This window comes from Pan paniscus, chromosome 1 (assembly GCF_029289425.2).
Source record: "Pan paniscus chromosome 1, NHGRI_mPanPan1-v2.0_pri, whole genome shotgun sequence".
Classification (NCBI taxonomy): domain Eukaryota; kingdom Metazoa; phylum Chordata; class Mammalia; order Primates; family Hominidae; genus Pan; species Pan paniscus.
In genome coordinates, this window is record NC_073249.2 from 123,779,853 (window position 1) to 123,792,742 (window position 12,890).

Genomic DNA, 12,890 nt, shown 5'->3' on the forward strand with positions numbered 1-12,890 from the left:
TGCATTTGGAAGGAAGTCACTATGCGTATCCGACACTTAAGAGGTAGAAGTTATGCTCCACCACCTTGAGTATGAAGTATCTATATAATATATTTGAAATTCTTCTGCAGAGGATATTTGTCTATTCTCTCTCATTTTATATCAGTATGAGTTCAAAGATTTATATTCTTTGGGTTCTAATCCAATATAATATTATTTACTTCATTGTTCAAGTTGTTCCATCTTTGGCCCTTTGGCAGTCCTTCAGTTGGCTTATGCACAAATTAGATATACCCCCACCATTGTTCGTGGGTTTTTGTTTTTATTGTTGTAATTTTACCTCCTGCACTACAAAATGGTTCAGGCTCATCTTGTCTTCAGTCTTAGAATCAGTCATTTCTAAGGGCTTCATTAGAAGCCCTGATTCATTTAATCAGAGAATGATATTAGAAACTAAGGTCTAGTGAATAGGTGTGCTTATGACTCCAGGGGTGTTATTGCTTTTGCAGCCTTTCAGAAAACAAAGTGTGTATATTACATACTCATATATAAAAATATTTTTTGTATATAAACATCTGCATCTATATTATTAAACTGAATTTTAAATATGCATTCATTTGAGCAGTCAAATCTGTTAATGGGAGCACAGGCTGCATATTGATAAACAGAAAATAATTCATTTGATAATTTAATCAACCTTTGCTGCTGCTACATTCCAGAAGAAAGTTATCAGTAGATGGAATGCATCTTACTTTGTGCTCTAAAACTGAGGTTTTTATATCCAATCGTATAATAATGCTATGATTTTGAGTTGGTTAGAATAGATTTGGGTGCACCTATTTATTCTGGACATTGTGTAAGAGTTGATATATTTAGTAAATTAGGAAAAATTTCCTGGAAGCAGAACTGGAGATGAAAATTTGGGTGTATATGGTTTACTAGGGGGTACTCATCAGAAAAAAATCTGAGTAGAGAGAGTGAAGCAGTATAGGAAAGCAAAGGGGATTAACAAAGATATGATCTTAGAAAAAGACTTCCTGGCCTGAGCCAGAGAAGAAGGGCTATAAAGCTTAAACTGCACCTTAGAATCATCTCCCTGAGGCAAAAGGCCTAACCTATTCTATTTATTTCCTACTAGTTACTAATAATAATTATTGGCTGTGGGCAACTTTCTTAGGCATAATTTTCTTACCAAGATGATTCCCATTGGCTGAGGGAAAGTTTCTGAAAAATGTAGTGCAGCTGTGAGCATCTAAAAGCTAACCCAGCAGACACAGTAAGGGGAGCAGGCTGGGGCACCACCGTTCTCTTATAATACGCAAGGAGGATCACCTTAGCTTCAGAGTTATGGAAGTTTATTAATGGTTAAAATGATACTGAATGCAGCTCAGCTAGATTGAAGAGTCTCACCATTAGCAGAGAGGAGATTTATGCAACAGTCATGTTATGGAACAATGTACAAAATATTAGCGGTTAAAGAAACTGAAGGGAGCAAAATCAACAACCAGCTCCCAATCATGTAGAGCCTCAAAATGTTATTTGAGATGAAGGCCAAAATCAATAGGAATTTTTGCAAAAAAAAAATTCTTATGGAGTACATATTTTATGCCAGGCATTGTTCTGGATGCAGCAGTGAAAGAAATAGAAAGTATCTTCTCTCATGAAGCTTACGTTCTATTGAGAGGAGGTAGGAAAGAAACCAATGAAACATAGTATGTGGTCCCATGGCTCCACTGGTGATGAGCACTAAAGGAGAAAGAAAGCACTGTATGAGGATAGGGGTCATGGTTTCAGATGTGATAATAAGAGAAGACTTACTTTAAAAGGTGAAGGGAGCTAGCTATTCAAAGATTAGGAGAAAGCACATTCTAGGTGAAAAGCATAGCTTGTTCAAAGGCATTGTGATGGTATGTGCAAGGAACAGCAAAGAGGGCAGAGTAAATGGTGGTCCTTGAAGAGAGCAAATGTGGTAAAGTGAATGAAATCTATGGAGGAAAGTGCAGATCATGCAAATCAGGAGTTACCAAACTACAGTCTGTGGCCCACGTTTGACCCACCAGCTGTTTCTATATGGCTTCTGAGTTCAAAGAGCTTTTTCAATTTTAAATGTTTGGGATAAAATATAAAAAGTAAAACAATACTTTGTGACATATGGAAACTGCATGAAATTCAAATTTCAACATTTATAAAGTTGTATCAGAATACAGCCTGTTGCCTCGTTTTTGCATTATTTACAGCTGTTTTCACGCTACAAGAACAAAGTTTGTTTGTTGCTGTAGAACATATTTAATATCAAGCCTTTTACAGAACAAGTTTGCCAATTCCTGATATAGGCAATAACAAGTATTTTAGATTTTATACTGAGGGGATGGGAAGCCACTGGGTGTTTTAGAGCACAGGATTGATGTGATTTGACTTACTATTTTTTAATCTAAAAAGTTAATGGAGTCAATGATTTGCAGACGGGACTTTTCTCCACAGAGAGCCTTTGTATTATGTAGGATCTTTAATTTTGTAAATGACAGATAATTTAGCTCAAAGTGGTCTAAACTGGAATTTCTCAGCCTCAGCACTATTGACATTCATTTTAGGCCAAGTAATTCTTTGTTGTGTGGGCCTGTCCTGGGCACTGCAGGAATTTTACCAGCATCCCTGATCATTACCCACTAGATACAAATAACAACCTCCTTCACTGACCCCCACTCACATCCTCAGTTGTGAAAGTAAAAAATGTCTCCAAGGATGTCCCAATATTCCCTGGAGGACAAAATTACCTGCAATTGAGATCTACTAGATTAAACCAAAATTAATCTATTACTTCATATTATTTAAAATGTTGGTTGGCTACAGGGCTCAAATGCTGTTTTTTGATGCATCTCTTTGGACTCCATCCTCTGTTGTGTCTCCATTGTCAGACTTCCAGTTGCTCTGGGCTTACATTATCACAATGACCAATACAAAAAAATACAGAAGACTTCTCTTTCCCAAAAATCCCACAGATGACTTACCACATCTCATTGTCTCTGATTGGCTATGGGTCACTCCTAAGACAATCTCGTATTGGTTTATTCCAATCAGGGGGCTCTTGGAGCTGGGACCATTTGACTGAGAGAAGGGAAAGGTTGCATTTTTTATTCCAAAGGAAACTTAGAGTAGAACTGTCAGGAAAAGGAAGTAATGGATTTTATGAAAGCAAACAAAATACTTTTCACTATTGACCTGACATGGAGATCTATTTGTATAGTGTTTAAGAGTACCTTGCCATGGTGATGATAGTTAAAATACTGTAGTGTATATTTGAAATTTGTTAAGAAGATAGATCTTTAAATCTTCTCAACAGACACATACAACACATATACAGACACACACAAAATAGCAACTATGTAGAGGTAATGGATACGTCAATTAACTTGATTATGGTAATTACTTCATAATGTATATGATATCAAAGCATCACATCGTACAAGTTAAACATATACACATTTTATATTTCAATTATATATCAATACAGTTGTTTTAAAAAGAGGTACTTTCTAGGGAAAGCCTAGGGATAGTGGTAGAGAGGGAGTTAATATACTCTGTGATTTTGAATGCTTGTAAATGAAGATCATTACCCATCAGCACTCAGTGACATTGTATGGTGCCTACAGCTCAAATCAATGAAGTCCCACAAAAGGAAAAACAACAAAAAAGTGCCTATGCACAGCTAAGCTATAGAATGTTGGGGGAGACAAATGCATAAATACATATGGTTAACCATATAACTTGTTCAGATCAGAACGTTTTTGGGTATAAAAGTGCTATAGTTTGGATATGACTTGTTTGATCCCTCCAAATCTTGTTGAAATTTGATTCTCCATGTTGGAGTTGACAGCCTAATGAGAGGTGTTTGAGTCATGGAGGCAAATCCCTCATGAATGGCTTTGTGTAGTGCTCAAAGTAATGAGTGATTTCTTACTCTATTAGTTCCCACAAGAACTAATTGTTAAATAGAGCCTGATACCTTTCCCCCTTCTCTCTCTCACTCCATGTGATTCACCTTCAGCTATGAGGAAGAACAGCTGAGGGCCTCACCAGAGGCAGATGGCAGCACCACACTTCTTGTACAACCTGCAGAACTGTGAGTCAAATAAACTTTTTTTCTTTATAAATTATCCATCCTCAAGTGTTCCTTTATAGCAACACAAAAATAGACTAAGACAGAAAGGTTATGCTATTGATAATCACTGTAGGAAAACATGCAAACCAAGATGTGTGACCACCTTACGTATCACCCATTTTATTATTTCATTTTCACGCTACTGATAAAGACACATCTGAAACTGGGAACAAAAAAGTTTAATTGGACTTACAGTTGTATATGGCTGGGGAGGCCTCAGAATCATGGCAGGAGGTGAAAGGCACATCTTACATGGTGGCAGCAAGAGAAAAATGAGGAAGAAGCAAAAGCAGTAACCCTTGATAAACCCATCCGATCTCATGAGACTTATTCACTATCATGAGAATAGCATGGGAAAGACTGGCCCCCATGATTCAATTACCTCCCCCGGGGTCCCTCCCATAACGTGGGTATTCTGGGAGATACAATTCAAGTATTCAAGTATGGAGACACAGCCAAACCATATCACTCTGCCTCTGTCCCCTCCAAATCTCTTGTCCTCACATTTCAAAACCAATCATGCCTTCCCAACAGTCCCCCAAACTCTTAACTCATTTCAGCATTAACACAAAAGTCCACAGTCCAAAGTCTTATCTGAGGCAAGGCAAGTCCCTTCTACCTATGAGCCTGTGAAATAAAAAGCAAGTTAATTACTTCCTAGAAACAATGCGGGTACAGGCTTTGGGTAAATACAGCCATTCCAAATGAGAGAAACTGGCCAAAACAAAGGGGCTACTGGCCCCATGCAAGTCTGAAATCCAGCAGGACAGTCAAATCTTAAAGCTCCAAAATGATCTCCTTTGACTCTATGTCTTGCATCTGGGTCATGCTGATGCCAGAGGTGGGTTCCCATGGCCCTGGGTAGCTCTGCCTCTGTGGCATTGCAGGGTACAGCCTCCCTCCCAGCTGCTTTCATGGGCTGGTGTTGAATGCAGCTTTTCCAGGCACACAGTGCAAGCTGTCAGTGGATCTAACATTCTGGGGTCTGGAGGTTGGTGGCCCTCTTCTCACAGCTCCACTAGGTGGTGCCCCAGTAGGAACTCTGTGTGGGTGCACTGACCCCACATTTCCCTTCTGCACTGCCCTAGCACAAGTTCTCCCTGGAAGCTCCGCCCCTGCAGCAAACTTCTGCGTGCATCCAGGCATTTTCCATACATCCTCTGAAATCTAGGTGAATATTCCCCTCAATTATTCTTGACTTCTGTGCACCCGAAGGCCTGAACACAGCACAGGGACCCTAGGCCTGGCCCATGAAACCATTTTTTCCTCCTAGGCTCTGGGCCTGTTATTGCAGGGGTTGCCATGAAGACCTCTGCCATGCCCTGGAGACATTTTCCCCATCGTCTTGGGGATTAACATTTAGCTCCTCATTACTTACACACATTTCTGCAACTGGCTTGAATTTCTCCTGAGAAAATGAGATTTTCTTTTCTATCGCATTGTCAGGCTGTAAATTTTTTTGAACTTTTATGCTGCTCCGTTTCCCTTATGAAACTGAATGCCTTTAACAGCACCCAAGTCATATAGATTACTTTGCTGCTTAGAAATTTCTTCTGCCAGATATCCTAAATCATCTCTCTCAAGTTCAAAGTTCCACAGATCTCTACACCAGGGGTGAAATGTTCCCAGTCTCTTTGCTAAAACATAACGAGAGTCACCTTTCCTCCACTTCCCAAGTTCCTCATCTCCATCTGAGACCACCTCAGCCTGGACCTTATTGTTCATATCACTATCAGCATTTTTGTGAAAGACATTCAACAAGCCTCTAGGAAGTTCCAAACTTTTCCACATTTTCCTGTCTCCTTTTGAGCCCTCCAAACTGCTCCAACCTCTGCCTGTTACCCAGTTCCAAAGTCACTTCCATATTTTTGGGTATCTTCTCAGCAATGTCTGACTCTACTAGTAGCAATTTACTGAATTAGTCTGTTTTCATGCTGCTGACAAAGACATACCAGAGGCTGGACAATTTATACAAGAAAGAGGTGTAATGAACCTCTTTCACTTGGCCAGGGAAGCCTCACAATCATGGTGGAAGGCAAGGAGGAGCAAATCACATCTTACATGGATTGCAGCAGGCAAAGAGAGCACTTGTGCAGGGAAACTCCGCCTTATAAAATCGTCAGATCTCGTGAGACTTACTCACTATCACAAGAATAGCATTGGAAAGACCAGCCCCCATGATTCAATTACGTCCCCCTGGGTTCCTCCCACAACGTGTGGGAATTCTGGGAGATACAATTCAAGTGGATATATGAACGGGGACACAGTCAAACTATATCACCCATCTTGTTTAGCATCTGATGCTTCAGAGTTGTTCCTTTTAGTTCTATATTTCCTATTTCTACATATTTCTATAAATATTCCTATAAATATAGTCCTATAAAATCATAGGTGTCTAAAAGATTAATACACAGTTACTGAAAGAAACCAATATAAATATAATTATTGTCCTGTGATTTAAAAAAGATAAAATAAGAACCATGGAAATCCAATCTATGTATTATAAAATTATAACTTGTAGTTATGAGGTCACAGAGCCTATGGGGTCTTTGTAGAAACTTCTAAAGAAGCTGAGGAAGGACTTAGGTTTGAGAACTATGGAGAGAGAACACTAAGAATGTCATTAAACTGAGAACCACAAGTAAGTCCCAAATGTTCACATTGCACTCCTGGAGGCAAGGAGGTGACACTCAAGGAAAGCTTAAAAGATAACTTTAGAATCCTAACAAACAATCCTAGATTTATCCCCAGCTTGCCAACCAAAAGTTATTTAATTGTTATGTGCTGCTTTTAGCTGGACTCAATATGAAAATGTTTCTGGCATAAAATACACATTTTCTATAGATCAGAGCCTGTCCAAACTTTCAGCACCAGAAATCTTACTTGGTCTAGGCATTTGTGTTCTTTCTCCATTATGGCTTAAGCCTGAGCAGTTGTGCAGGATCTTGCAGCCTTGATTAGAAGGCTAGAGAAAAACTGGAGGTAAGGTCATAGAGATTGGGAATCCTTGCTGCAATTAAGAGGCAGTTACTTCTTTTGAAACATGCATTCAAGTTTCTTCCTGAGACATTTTTCTCAAGTGGCTCTCTGAGATAATATTTTACTGTTTACCTCTCTCTACCACATCAACTTTTCTTGTTCTTAATATATACCTTAATATGGACCTTAAGGACTGATGAAAATAGATCTTAAAATATAAGTTAATATAAATTATATTTTAATAAAATATAAATTAGGATTTAAGAGTGTATTAAATATAGGAAAAGTGTATTAAATATAGGAAAAGAACCAAGCTAAATAATAGCTATATTCAAGTTTTGTAAATCGGTAAGAGATTCCTGCACTATTTACATATGTCAAATGGGACTAAATGTTTAAATGGAATTCCTAAAACTCCTCAAGTTCTACCATCAGTGATGAAATAGGAAGTCAGTTAAAATGAATACTACGTAAATAATTCTGAGTACACGTTGAGGCAGACACCTACTCTGGAAAGGTAGGTATAATTTTGAAATACAAACTTTGAGCATGGCACCTGCACTTATATTACAGTAATTACAGAAAGGAACATTTAAACATAACTCATAATACCTAAGGAGTCTACTTGTTGATATTGTTGGGAAAAAGAGAAGAGAGGTTTTAGTCCAGAAACATTAATTGAAAGTGAAATGCTACAACACCAGAAGTCATACAGAAATTAAAATATAAAATAAATATGAGTACCATAAGAAAACCTCAGGATAAGAGTTAAATAAAGTTCAAGAAAATGTAAAGGCATTTCGTTAGAAACTTCCAAGTCATTTGATATATAATTGTTTAAATGGATCTTTTTACTTGAGGAATGTAAGCTTAAGTGGAGACTGAATACTTTCAAAAAAACTGTGGTGGGTGCTGTTTAGATGACATGTACTCTGCTATATTTATTTCATCTAGAAGCCAAAGAGCTTATTTGTAAATTCTGAAAAGACTGCAAAATTTTCATCTTGTTTTCCAACATTAAAATCTCAAGCACTCTTCATTGTGATTTTTTTAAAAAGATATATTCTGTAAGACTTCAGGCAGTCTAGAAAAATAGTTGGATAGATATTGATGATAGATATGATTTTACTGGCTGATATCTTTTTAAAATTTTATATAATGGATGGTACATTAAATTGAGAGATAGAGAAGACACTAGTGAAAATTATAGGGTATATAATTTTATGGGTAATTTTTTTGCAATACTTTTATAAAAATAATATTAAACAGGCATTATGTTGTGATCACAATAATTCTTATTTGTTTGCTTTATATAGCCTGTAAGTTGACTAGATGCTCTCCCAGTATTTTCTAGTTCTATAATTAAACCATCTCATTCAAAGTTTATTCTCAATTAAAAGTGAAATTTTCTACAGAGTATGGGAAAGTCTAAAAAAGGCATAAACTAGGACAGATCTCATTTTAAATTAACTGTACAAGCAAGCAGATATCCTCAAAGAGGAATGAAGTACTGATTCATGCTACAATATGGATACATCTTAAAAACATTATGGTTAGTTAAAGAACAAAAGGATTACATATTAGATGATTCCATTTATATAAAAAGTACAAAATTAGCATACCTATATATATACATACATTACAAAAAGTATATTACTGGTTGCCTTGAACTAGGAGGATGGAGAGAGGAGTACCTGTATTGGGTGTGAGTTTTCTTTTGTCGTTTTGTTTTGTTTTGTTTTGTTTTGTTTGAGACCGAGTCTCACTCTGTTGCCCAGGCTGGAGTGCAGTGATGTAATCTCGGCTCACTGCAACCTCTGCCTCCCAGGTTCAAGTGATTCCCCTGCCTCAGCGTCCCAAGTAGCTGGGATTACAGGAGCCCACCACCATGCCCAGCTAATTTTTGTATTTTTAGTAGAGACGGGGTTTCACCATGCTGGCCAGGCTGGTTTCGAACTCCTGACCTCAGGTGATCCTCCCATCTTGGACTCCCAAAGTGCTGGGATTTACAGGCATGAGCCACTGTGCCTGGCCAGTTTGCTTTTGAGGGTGACAAAAATGCTCTAAAATGAGGTTCTGATGATCCCCACAACTGTGAACATACTAAACACTATTAAATTGACCACTTTACATGGGCAAATTTTATGGTTTGTAAAATATATCTCAGTTAAGCTTTAAAAAAAAGATAGCGACATCCTTGTATAAAACAAGCCTACAGCAAGACAAGATGAGCAGAATATAAGTATTATGAAAACAGGGATTTGCCTCTTTTTTACTGCTGAATTCTCTGTACCTAAAATCTATAACTAGCACCAGTTATATATTCAATAAATTTTTGTCTGAAGTCTTATATTAAGAATAGAAAAGCAAAAATTTCAGCTTAAAATCATTTTCAAATTGTTATGTTTTTACTAACCCTTTTCTTCTCCATCTGTCAGCAGTGCAAGAGAAATAATCTTTCTTCTCATTCTTGTATACAAGGGCTATTGGTATCCTGTGGGCAGCAATCCAAACCTATAGCTGTTATTTTCAGCCAAGGTAGGGAATGTGCTAGCTGAAAGAAGACAGGGCCCTAAGACATCAGAAGCCATTCTGTGCTGGCTGGCCTATGAGGGAGGGTGTGCACAGATCTTGTTGTGAGGAACCCAACTGGAATACTGTCTTAGAGGCTTATACTAAGTCTGGAGAGTAAGATGTGCATGTCTACTTCCTGTCTTTGATTTATCTTTCTGTTTGTATGTTTTACCAGGTATGAAAAAAGAAATATATGCTTGTTTCCTGTCTGAAGTTGATGCCTCTGTTTGCAGCATAAGGGCTTTCTTTGAGTGATTTGCCAGTAAGGTAGGTCTAAGAAGCTGGATCCTATCTCAAAGACCTTAATCCCATGGCTCTCAGGACATTCTCTCATCAAGAAATTCTATTCCTATTATTGCAGTTGCTAATTCGCTACTAAGTCTGGTTACAGTTTTTGGACACAGAATCTTTAGGTGTTTTTTGTTACTGTGGTTGTTGTTTTTTTGCTTGATTCTCTTTTGATTTGTTTTTATTTATTTACTTATTTTTCTCTTATGTTTATTTTTGCAGACTATATGAACTGGACTTTCCAGATATAGATTCCTGTTTGGCTCAGGGGTGGATCCTCATGCTCTTCTTGTCTCAGAAGGTTTCCCCATTCCAATAAAGTAGATTATTAGCTACTTTCGATTTTCCCTACACAAAATCAGCATGGATATCCAAAACTGATGCAGATAGGTAGCTGAGCAATTAATATTCTTTATCAGTAGTCAAGATCTGAGTTTGTTTAATAATTATGAACATATAATTTATGGGGCTACCCTAATATTTAACAAAGCTTTAAAGATATGTTCACTAAACAAAAAGCTAAATTAGAAAAAGAACAATGATGAATTGATATAATACTTCAACAATCCAGAGTTGTACACAGATAGTTCTATGAAGCACCATGGTATAATTGGAATTTAAGGTGACCAAAGTAACTAAATAGTTACATATTGGATATTGCTTTTGAAAAGGAAAGTAAAAGTTATGGTTTGACAAATATAATTTTGGAATACAAGAATACAAGAATTTTAATTAAATAACTTTGTCAATAATTTTGCTTCTATAAATGAATGTTACTAAAATTATGTGTGAATGAAAAAATATATAAAAGACTTTAGATAAAAATAAAATATATAATACTTAATATTATATTTATAAGTGATTAAAAATAGTTTCTTGCATTGTATGGCAAAAATAATTTTTGTTTTAGGCACGTTTATTCAAATTGATTCTGGTTGATTAAGTTGCTTGTTTTATGGGACTGCTAATTTAAGTATCTCAAAGCATTAAGTACCTTAGAATATTCATTTCTGTACTTTAGTATTTTACCCCAAAAAATATACTCTCCTAAAAGGGAAATACATTTTTCTAATTTGTATAAAATACAATTAAACACTTTTGCAAAAAATACATATATATAGTATATATATACATATATATGTATGTATGTACATATATACATATATGTACATACATGGGTACATATATATGTATGTATGTACATATGTGTATGTATGTACATATATGTACATATATATGTGTATATATATATATATTAAACCCAAGTGAATGAGAAATCTGTTAGATTTACTATTCTCACTATAGAGTATAAGTTCAATGGAGAGCTTGATGACAACAGAAACTTATAAATAAACCACCGGGTGTTCTTTTTATGACAACTTTCTATGGATCTTTTTTCTGAAAAGTGTGGTTGACAGAATTTCGTGTGTATATGCATCATATCCTGTGTTCTGTTGCCCCAACTACAGTTTTGCGGCAAACTTTACCCTGTCATCAGAGTATTGAGCCATCAATAACTTGGTCTTACGTTTTGGTTAACTACATCACAATGACCACATTGCTAAAAAATTTAAAACATAACCCTCATTATTTAAATATAATGGTAGAAGTTGAATGTGTTATAGTAGAAAAACTCAGGATGTTCAGGCAGTGATTAATGATGATGAGTTAATAAATAAATACTAGTTTTACAGTATCAAAAATGGAGAAATATTTTAAGTAGCTCATATTTTAAGGTCCCTTTAAACACCAGAATTTAAATGCTTGGGTTTAGAACATAATTTCTATTGTATGGGGGTGTCATAAGGTGAAATATTTATCAGTTTTAGGTTGAGGGAAACCTAAGTTTTAATTCTGACGCTGCTACATATTGGCGTCATTTCTTGACTCTACGTATATACTTAATTTTATTGAGATAAGTCAACAAAATAATATATGTAAAGTGCCTGATATGTTCTAGACACACAACAATAAGCATTCTTATTTTGTTGTTTGTTGTAGTTATTTGATAAGACCAGATCTATAAACCACTGTTATTAAGATCTGAAGCAATCTTTGTAGGTAAATAATTTCGAAAATGATGTTCCTCTATTTTAAATGCCTGTCTACCTCCTTTTGTATTTTAAAATGAGTAAAATAAACTAATCAATAAAACAATTATTCATTTGAAATTTCTTTTTTAAAGATATTAAATGTTTGTTAAGCATGTGAATACCTCCTGAAATTGCCATTTGTTTTGTAACAAATTCTCCACTAAGACTATTTTCATCAAGAAGTATAAAAAATTTTTAACTCACTTTCCATTATCTCTATGTGTTGGTGTGCATTTTATGTGAAATATTAATATTCACAAACCATAATCAGCAGGAAATTTAATTTCCTAATCCAAGTAAGGATAAAATGCAAGTTGTAGATTATCCCACTCTCTAATCACTGAAATTTGAAATCTTTCAGAACATTGCATATAACTGAAGTACCTCCACCGATTCAATCGGAACTTTTCCAATTGACCTAAGAGGTACTACATAAAATAGAAAGGACCTCAGCATCTTTGTGCCTTAGTTTAGTTAGGCATGGGGGCCATGGCTGCAGAGCTGCTGTGTTAAGGAAGTTTCCAAATTTGTTCTATCATTTCACAAGTGTGTGAAAAAAAAGTGTCATACAAATAATTTTTAAATTAAACTGATCTTTTGTATGCCAGAATAAATCTATGATGAGTTTTGTATTGGTTCGGCCCTGAGCAATTGTTTAACCTAATTCCATTTAGTATCCTGGGAGAGGGTAAGGTGGAAGAGACAGAAGCTAACTTCTCTGCCAGGAGTACTGAAAAAGTACTCCACCCACCAGGGATTATACACAGCATGTGGGCTATATGATTGTGTCAGTGCTGCCTTTGATAAGGAGCCATATA

General features: G+C 36.0%; 1 non-coding gene across 2 annotated transcripts in view; it reads left to right on the forward strand.

Annotated features, from left to right (window-relative positions):
- Positions 1 to 11,067, forward strand: part of LOC103784425 (uncharacterized) — a 294,503-nt gene extending 283,436 nt beyond the window's left edge. The window contains exons 9-11 of one of the 2 annotated variants that reach the window (XR_008626072.2): positions 4,025 to 4,099; positions 9,867 to 9,958; positions 10,202 to 11,067. This is a non-coding gene — a transcript (uncharacterized LOC103784425). Of the gene's footprint in view, positions 1 to 4,024; positions 4,100 to 9,866 lie in introns of both variants that reach the window. The other variant, XR_004665026.3, reaches the window with a different exon arrangement.
- The last annotated feature ends 1,823 nt before the right edge of the window (positions 11,068 to 12,890 follow it).